The following is a 9,728-nucleotide window of genomic DNA, read 5'->3' as shown; positions in this document are numbered from 1 at the left end:
ACTGTGCCTTGGCCTTTCAGCAGACGTGGATGATCTACTTAATGAGGGCAATTTCCAGCTCTGACCTGCCATTCAATTGCTTTTTAATCATATATTTGGCACATTGGGTACAGTAGTTCATTGCTGCCTTTGCAAAATTAATTTGAAAATGAAAATGAGAGCACTTACTCTAGACAATATTGAATGAGACAATCACAGGAAGGGTGGAACTCACTTTACAGCAGATGTAGGTTCCCAAAAGATGGGTACAAATAGAATTTCTGTTAATCCAGCCTTATGTTTCCCTGAAAGGACAGGATCATTTCTAATATGTTTTGTATTACATTTGAGTGATCATTACTGATTATTTGCCCTTTAACTTTATGTTTTGATTTTACTTAGGTTTCTTTTCCAAGATTTGCTGTTAACAACGTATAAAACATACATCAAATCACCAAGGGAAAGTAATATTTAAAGAACCAAAATAATTGTTTTGATATGGGAAGGCATTTTATAGTGTGATTAACCATCTCCTTGTTTGTTGGGGCTTTTAAAATTGAACTTCCATTCACAGATAAATACTCTTATAAAAAAATGCTGTTATAAAGGGTTCTGTAAATAAAAAAAAGATTTCCAGGTCCTAGTGGATGATATTGTATCCAAGATAGGAGTTGTAACGTGCATTACTAACTTGGGCACCAAGACTAAGGGAAGATAGAGAAGTGCGCACACATCCTGGCACATTTTACTGGGATGTCAATGTTACTCAAAAACTTGAGGGAAAGGGAGAAATTCAGTAATTTAATTAAGTAATTAAAGCAGTATTTTTTATTAAAATGAATAGACACATTTGGAAACAGGTTGTTATATTCATATAATTTTAAGATAAAGTACAAGAATTCAAAGATATGTCTTGCTTTCATATAGGACTTACAGCATTGCCCCTCACCCTCACAGTTACAGTAAAGTTTACTCTTTTCCACCATTGGGGGTAAGTTTGAGAAGCAAAATCTACAGCATTGCTGAAGAGATTTCCAGTCTCTACTTGAACATTTCATATGATGGGTGGACTTTTACCTCAAAATAGCAGAGAATTCCACTGTACAAAAGCTTTGTGGATGGACGGCGTCAAGCAATCCTTTAGGTACTACTGCGCATGCACTTCCCTTCCGCTATTCCAGTTGGTCTCTTTTCCCACACTGAAAAGCTACTTTTTCTTGAACCACTGCAGCCTTAGCAATCTCAAAACTGAAGCTCCTCTCATATTCTGCCTCTGCCTTACTCCCTAAATGTAATAGGGGTGGGTAAGAGAGAAAAAGAAGGAAGCCCTTGGAGGTCAAAACTGGTACGGGCAACCTTGTTGCATTTCCACTCTTGGACTTGAGACGGTAAGGCGCATGTGCCCCCTGAGTTCCCACATTGTTGACTTCTGCTCCAGCTCCCACTGTGCCTTGCGAGCAGAAACATGGAGCGTGCTGAAGGTTCCGATCGCAGTGAAGAAGAACGGTATGAATGTAGTGGGGGCGAACCATTTAGAAATCAGCGAAGATTTATGGAAGACCTTTTTTGGGACTTCCAGATAAATATCTTAGGTGAAAAGGATGATACGCCAATTCACTTCTGTGACAAATGTGAATTACCGATTAAAATCTATGGGCGGATGATTCCATGCAAGCATGCTTTTTGCTATGGCTGTGCTAGTTTACATGGAAAAAATGGAGATAAGATGTGTCCAGCCTGTTGTAATCCTGTGAAGGGAATTGAGAAGCATACACAAGGATCTCTTGTCATGTGTAACATCGTTCAAGGGTGCAAAAGAACATATTTGTCTCAAAAAGACTTACAGGCTCATGTCAACCACCGCCATGTGACAGCTGAAAAACCTGTTACCTGTGCTTAACTTGAAAATGTTCATCCTCCTTATCGCCTCAACACAAACTGAAATCCCGGATCATTTTTGTAACGCCATCAGACAAGCAACATAGGAACCTTTTTCCACCAAACAGCACATCATGAAACCGCCACCTCCTTTGCAGCATGTGCCAGATGAATCCTATAATCAGCCACATGAGGATTTTCATGCTCCTCCCACAGAATTGTCCACGGTTCCACATCCACCTCCTTCCGTAAGTCAGGAAACTGAGTGTCAAAAAACCTTTCATATTTCAACAAGAAAATAACTGTTCATGTTCATAATGACTCAAATTCAGGTGCTTGAGAACCACAACCTCATTTCCCTGCACCTGCTCATCATCATGCTGAATATCAGACAACTAGTGATATGGAATTATCATCTGATACCTCCACAGAAACATTATGCACAACCCTGCACTTCCACCTCCAATAAACTATCTAAAGCCACATTTTCCCTGGTTGTAGGTACCAAGCTTTATAGCCAAGATTCACATCCGCCAGTGAACTCTGTTCTACAGCCCTCCCCATGGACATATTATTGCCCAGATGCCTCTTTATATGAAGTATCCTCCTTTAGGATTTGCTCCACCTGAACATGGAAATCCACCTATAAGCACAGCTCTTCTCACCATTACAAGCCCTTTTACCCGATTTCATTGAAGTTAAAGGAACTCTGAGCCCTCCATTTATACAACCAGGGGTATTGAGTCATAGAACATACCCTGCACCAAGATGGTCACCTCCCTCCTCCACAAATGCAGGGTCTGCCTTCTCAAACCCCACTTCTCGGACCACATTGCGGTCGCAGTTGATTCGTCTGGGGGGGGGGGTGGCGGCCAGTTGCTGAACCCTCGGCTCCCAGGATTGCTCGGAGGGTACCGGCGGCGGGGGCTCTTTCCCGGAGGCGAGGGCGAGGCGGGGGACTTGGCCAGGTCCCCGGCGGGGTGGCGTGCAAAGTATGGAGGGCGGCGAGAAAGGAACAGGCGGGACACGGTTCTTTTTAGGGTGAAGAAGCCAAGAGAGTTTATTAGGGGAGAGTACAAGCTTATATCGGGCGTTTAGAGGGCGGGGTAGCTGTAGAGGTTAAAGGCTTGGATTGGTTCTGAGAGGGCACGGAGGTTGATTGAAAAGGGGCGAGAGTTGCTCCGGTAACGGTGTCTGGCAACAATGTATGCGCACTGGTGGTAATGGGAGTTGCACTGGCAACGGGGAGTGTCCGGGCAAGATAAGGGGGTGGGGAAAAGGCGGTTCCCTCCGGCAAGCCTCCCCTAACAGTGTTATTTTGGGTGAGGAAATGGGGCCTGCCTCCGGCCTCACTTTCCCAGGCCCGGGGGGCTGCGGAGGGCGCTGTCGCCCGTGCCCACCACCCTCCTCAGGGGCTGATCAGGTCCCCCAGCCCAGGCCCGCCAAGTTGAAGCACGTAATCAGTGTCCCGCATTTCCCCCTTCTTTTCTAATTAAAGGAAGAAGCTTACCGGAGAGGCCCGCTAAGGGATGAGGGAAGGGGGAGGCTGGGGAGGGGAAAAAGGGGTTGACGGTGGCTCAGCGAGGCTGGAGCTCGGCATTGGTGTGGCGCCCGGGCGCTCGACAGGGGCCTTGCTGCTTGCGGGATGGACGAGGGTGGGGGGTTTAAAGTTGGAGGTTCAGAGAAGCTGGAGCTCGAGGTTGGTGCGATGTTCAGGCGATCGAGAAGGGCCTCGCGGTCGGCGGGTTGACCGGTGGCGGTGAGGTTGCGGAGGGTTGGTTGTCATCTCGGAGTAGGGAGCGTCAGAGGTGGCGAGTCGCTGGTACTGGACTTGTACGAACGAGGAGAAAATAGCATCCGTTTGTTTCCTTACAAGCTGGACAATTCTTTCGAGCGCAGGTTTCTTCGACTCTGGAGACAAAGGTGGCGAAAGGCTTACTCGGCTCCTGGAAGAGCTTGGTGAATTTATTAGGTCGACAGGCAGAGCAGTTGGCAAACGCTCGTAAGGCGATTTCCCAAAGGATAGGCCAAAAGGTGGCAGGTGCATTAATATAAGCAGACGCATTTAGAAACGCTCCCGTGCCTAGATAGGCTTCGGGGTGATGATAGACTCCAGTGGCTGCGTCTTGCTCACTTTGCTTAGCTGCTTCCGCCTGGAAGTGAGCACGCCAATCAACAAACTGGCCGGGGTTAAGAATGGAACGGGCAAGCGAGGCCCAGTCTTGGGGGATGCAAAAGTCCATGCCGAGATCCTGCAGTATTTGGGAAGCATATGGGCTACCTAACCCGTCCTCCTTGACGGCCCTGCGAAGCTGCTTGATAGTATCAGAGTCAATGGGATACCAGTCATACGGTTTCTGTGGTGTGGGGGTAAGGTTAAGAGGAAAGCAGCGAAAGGCACGAGAGAAAGGAGGACGCGCTTGCAGAGGGCTTGGCGCGGGAGTGGGGGTAGGGGGAGCGTTGCCCCAAGGGTTGCCTTGAGGTGTAGAAGGCAGCCAGGGGTTGTTAGTCGGCAGGGTGGGAGGAGCGGCGGCAGCTGCCGGTAGCGGCTCCGAGGGGGAGCTTGCCGAAGGGGGGGACGGAAGTGGGAGGCCCCAAGCGTCGCAAGACGGCGGCGCGGTGGGAGTGGCTAAGGCATAAGATGGTGGACTAGCTCCGCCCTGTGAAAGGGCGGGGTAAAGTGCTTGCGGTTTCCGGCCCAGCTTAGGGCTGACGTCATCGCCGGAGCACTTCCTCCCCTCGATGGAAGAAGAAGGAGGAGGAGGAAGTTCGCCATCTTGGCGAGGCTCAGTGTTATTTTGTTTTTTGGGAGTCACTTCGAGCGCGTTGTTAATCTGCTCGACTAAGGACTCTGTGTCCGAATCGTGGTCTACATTAGTATCGCTGTCTGAATCTGTTGACTGGGTTGATAGGGCCTCCTTGGATTTAATGGGGCCTCGATCAGGGGGGAGGGAGCCTTGAAGGCAGGAGCGGACGGTTATTAAGGTGGGGAGCAAGCCGGGAGGGAAGCGCTTGCTCTCATGTTCCATGGCGTTGGTGACCCGATCAATAAGGCGATCATAAGTAACAGGGTCCCAAAGATGGCAAGTGGTGAGCCATGGGTTAAAGGGCAGCAGGAGGTCCCAGTATACTTGCAGCTGCCGGACAGACACCTTACAGCGATGTGTGTCTAGGAGACCAGCCAGAGCACGAACTTGGGGTGCTTGGCGTGCAGATAGACGATTACCCATAGCGGAGTGAGAAAAGAAAAAAGGGGGGTTGATTATTGAGTAAAGAAAATGAGGTAAACCGTGGTCGCGAGGCCGAAGGAGACGGCGAGAATAGAAGGTAGGAGCCTCTAGTAGCGAGAGCAGTTTGGGGGGGGCGGTCGCAAAGAGGCACACCGCGCGAAACAAAGAAACAAAGACACAAAGGACCACAGCAAAGTAATGGAGGGGAAGAGGGAAAGCTACTGGAGGAAGAGTGTTAGGAGGAATGGGGGGACATAGGAAGAGAAGACGAAAGGTAGTCGGGGGTAAGAGTTAGGTTAACGCGGGAAAGGAAGAGCGGCCCGGGCGCGGAGCAGCGTGGGAGAGGCGGCTCCGCGGGGCGGCGAGGGAGAGGCGGCCCTTACTTTGCAGGCGAGGAGAAGGGGAGCTGGAGAGGCGTCCGGGCGAGCGGGTGGTTTTACTGGACCGCTGCGTGGAGAGGACTTTTAATTCCAGGGGCCCCACGTTGGGCGCCAGTTGCGGTCGCAGTTGATTCGTCTGCGGGGGGGGTGGCGGCCGGTTGCTGAACCCTCGGCTCCCAGGATTGCTCGGAGGGTACCGGTGGCGGGGGCTCTTTCCCGGAGGCGAGGGCGAGGCGGGGGACTTGGCCAGGTCCCCGGCGGGGTGGCGTGCAAAGTATGGAGGGCGGCGAGAAAGGAACAGGCGGGACACGGTTCTTTTTAGGGTGAAGAAGCCAAGAGAGTTTATTAGGGGAGAGTACAAGCTTATATCGGGCGTTTAGAGGGCGGGGTAGCTGTAGAGGTTAAAGGCTTGGATTGGTTCTGAGAGGGCACGGAGGTTGATTGAAAAGGGGCGAGAGTTGCTCCGGTAACGGTGTCTGGCAACAATGTATGCGCACTGGTGGTAATGGGAGTTGCACTGGCAACGGGGAGTGTCCGGGCAAGATAAGGGGGTGGGGAAAAGGCGGTTCCCTCCGGCAAGCCTCCCCTAACAGTGTTATTTTGGGTGAGGAAATGGGGCCTGCCTCCGGCCTCACTTTCCCAGGCCCGGGGGGCTGCGGAGGGCGCTGTCGCCCGTGCCCACCACCCTCCTCAGGGGCTGATCAGGTCCCCCAGCCCAGGCCCACCAAGTTGAAGCACGTAATCAGTGTCCCGCACCACATCATCCAGAACAGACAAAATATAGACCATATTACCAATGACAATACTATTTTGAATCGAAGATATGTTGAGAAAAAAAAAATGTAAGTATAGACAACCTAATTAAGCTTTGACTGTCAGAGGAAGTAAAAGCACTTCTTACAGAAGTGGCTTTAAAATACGTAGGGACTTGTCTCTTAAAATGGTTTTAAACCTTGATCTAGGACTCATTTCAAGTACCTTACTATCGTGCAGATAAGCGGTTCAGTCGATCACAGCTATATTTTGACAACTTTGTTCTCCTCATGTGGTAAACAGACCCAGAGGTGATCATTTGTAATATTAGTTCCTGAAAAAAATGTGTTCCACTTTCAAAAGTGTTGTTGTTGTTGTTGTTGTTTGTTAAACCCAATGTTTGGTTTTTCTTGTGATATGTTTTGTTAACCTGGGTAAAAGAAGCAAATTTCAATATGGTTAAAAACAATAAGGCCTTTGTACACAAATCTGTCTCCCTGCAACTTCTACTGTCCTTGTTTCTAGACCCAAATTGCTCTTTATTCCTGTAGCTGAAGCTGTATGTACCAAGCTGTCTGAAAGCTTATCCCTGCTCTGGATTCTAGAACCCATCCAAACCAGAAGTATTTAAGCAGCTGTATCCCAAATCTGTCAAACCCAGCATCAAATTCCTCTCGCTACTCCAACCGTGACCTTATGCCCTAGTTATAATAATGGGACAGTGCCCCTATCCTGAGAGCTAATACTCACCTCTTTCTCCAGGTTTAGTTATTAAGGCCTTTTCTTTTTCCCTGTGCCTGAGTCCCTATCGGGGTAATTTATTCAATACTACAGCCCCTCTAGGACAGTCACCTTGACTTGCCCTTGCTAGTGTAATGGAAGTACAAACCTAAAAAAAATTATAAGTTTTAAATTTTCCCTGATGCAGAAAAGGAAAAACTTTTCCCGCTCCCTTTTCTTTTAGCACTTCCTTTAGAGAACTTGAAATTGTAAATCCTGTCTCTGCCTCTGAGATATATGTAAATCTTTCCAAAAACTAAATAAGCCTCTTCCCAGTTTTATATCCCAGGAATGTCTTTCTTGCAAGCCAAGGAGACATCTCTTAAAACATGAACATCAAGAAGAGTGGTGCCCTATCTACCTGTCTCTCTTATTTCCTGGGGAAAAGAAATCTGCATGCCAGTTTTTAAAGTATTGTTTTTGTTAAGCCCAATGTTTAGTTTTTCTTGTGATACATTTTGTTAACCTGAGTAAAAGGAGTAAATTTCAATATGGTTTAACACTAAGATGCTACTTCCTACTTTTTAAAAAGATGTGAGAATTTTTTCTATTTTATTTTTCCTTTGGACAAAGATAATTAACATGCATATAATAAATTAACATATACATGCTCTCACACACTTACACACATTCAATCCTCATTATTTGTGGAGTCTGTATTTGCAAACTCACCTACTTGCTAAAATTTATTTGTACCCCCAAATCAATACTCATTGCACTTTCATGGTCATTTGCAGACAAGCACAGAGCAACAAAAACTTTGAGTTGCACCAATTACACCTTGCCAGCTGAGGTAGAAGAAGGTGATATTCTGCCTTCGTTTCATCTCTTATACTATAAACAAATGTCCTTTTTACAAGATGTTTAGTGCCACATTTTAAGCATTTTTGTGCTTTCTGTTGGTGATTTTGCTGTTTAAATTGGTCCTCAAGCATAGTGCTATAGTACTGTCAAGTGTTCCTAAGAAAACAAAGGCTGCGATATGGCTTATGGAAAAAATACATGTGTTAGATAAAATTCATTCAAACATGAGTTAATGAGTTACAAGTCTGTTAGCTGTGAGTTCAATGTTAAGGAATCAACAATATTTATTAAATAAGGTGTCTTTAAACAGAAACACAACAAAACAAGGTTATGTTTTGATTGCTTTACAGAAACCTTGTGAACAGAGGAACACAGGACCTAACCCTGTATTTATCCTGGGAGTAATGGTTCAGGGTTAGCTAATTCAGTATTCATGCAAATAATGAGAATAATGAGAATCAGCTGTGTGTGTGTGTATATATATATATATATACATATATACATATTAGCATTTATGTAAAAAGGCAAGAGTTCTTTTTGTCTTTGCAATCTCTTTAGCAGATTTCCTGTGTTGTAATGCACACCATAGTCTGGTTTAATGCTTATTCAATAATAAAATTGTTTCATTCTTTTCTACATTTTATGGAGAAGCATATCAGGTTGGCAGGAGATTTTATGTTTAATTATATGTCCCCAACAGTTAGTTTGGGCAATGAGTTCAGAATCCATCTGACCATTCCTGAATTGGATGGATCATTTGAAGTTCTTATGGTCACACAGAAGTCAGGCAAGAGACCTTGAATTATAAAAATCTCCTTTCTAGTTCGCCACTCTTGGAATACTAGCCAGTGAGCCACCCTCTCCAAATTCAATATTTTATTATCGAGTAGACATGGGTAATATGGGCTCTAAAATCATCAGGATCACCATTAGCTTTGGTGGTGGAAAATTATGGGAAGATAGGAATGTTGCTTGAAAGTCTTTCCCTTAAACTGCTAATAGCTCTCTCTCATATTTGGATTGGATCTACATATGAGACTCTAGTCTTGCAACAGCCTGAGGACTGTTCCTTTGATTTGAATAAATTAACTTATTTGCAGGGGTCCTTAGAAGGGCCTCATTCCAAGTATATGAAATATTGGTATTTATGGAATGAATATTATTCTAGGAGGAAAATGAAAAATGATTTGATAGCCAGAAGGAAAGACTGAGAAAAATGGAAGAGGAAATGCTAGAACTAACGGCACTTTCACAGAGTCCTTCTCCTTTCTCTGCTGCCCCAGCTCCCTCTGCTCCCCCTGTGTCTCTTTATCCCTCCCTGCTTCAAATAGACTCCTGGGAATTAGGAAGCAATGACCTTTTAGATGGGTGGTTCCCTTCATTAGCAGATTTTCCTGAAAAGAGACAAGGCACAACTTCTCTAGAAAGTAACGAATTACCTGCCCTCTTTGAGGGCACAGGTTTGTGTGCCTCGTGGCTTAGCCCAGATTCCACCTGCAAGAGTCCCTTATGATACACACACCGTGTAGCTAGGAAAGCAGACATGATAAAAACATTTGATTGGGGAGTAAATAAGAACTTGGATAAAACACTGTGTCCCTGTATGAAGGCACCCAGAGAGTAGCTGCACTAGTCACTTGGAAAAAGGCAAACATAAAAGGTGTTAGGCTAATAAATATCAACACAGGAAAAGAAACCAAAGTGCCATATAATTCTACAGTTTTTCTTGACACACTGCAAGGTAAATCACCCCTTCCTATTTGGATCACTGGTGAAGCTGACGTTGTTTAGAAGCTACCCAGTTCTCTCAGGTCATCCATGTGCCTTTCTCACCAGCTGTTAATACTTATTTAAAGACTTCTTTTCCTCTGCCCAGAAAGACCTGCAGATATTTTCAGAAGTATTCTACATGTTTTCAGTTTAC

At 46.0% G+C, this 9,728-nt stretch overlaps 1 pseudogene; it reads left to right on the top strand.

The window, feature by feature from the left end:
• Positions 1–1,462: 1,462 nt before the first annotated feature.
• LOC119523590 lies at positions 1,463–6,267 on the top strand (annotated as a pseudogene).
• Positions 6,268–9,728: the final 3,461 nt, after the last annotated feature.

The sequence above is a fragment of the Choloepus didactylus genome, chromosome X (genome assembly GCF_015220235.1).
Source record: "Choloepus didactylus isolate mChoDid1 chromosome X, mChoDid1.pri, whole genome shotgun sequence".
Classification (NCBI taxonomy): domain Eukaryota; kingdom Metazoa; phylum Chordata; class Mammalia; order Pilosa; family Megalonychidae; genus Choloepus; species Choloepus didactylus.
This window is presented reverse-complemented; position numbering and strand designations above follow the sequence as displayed.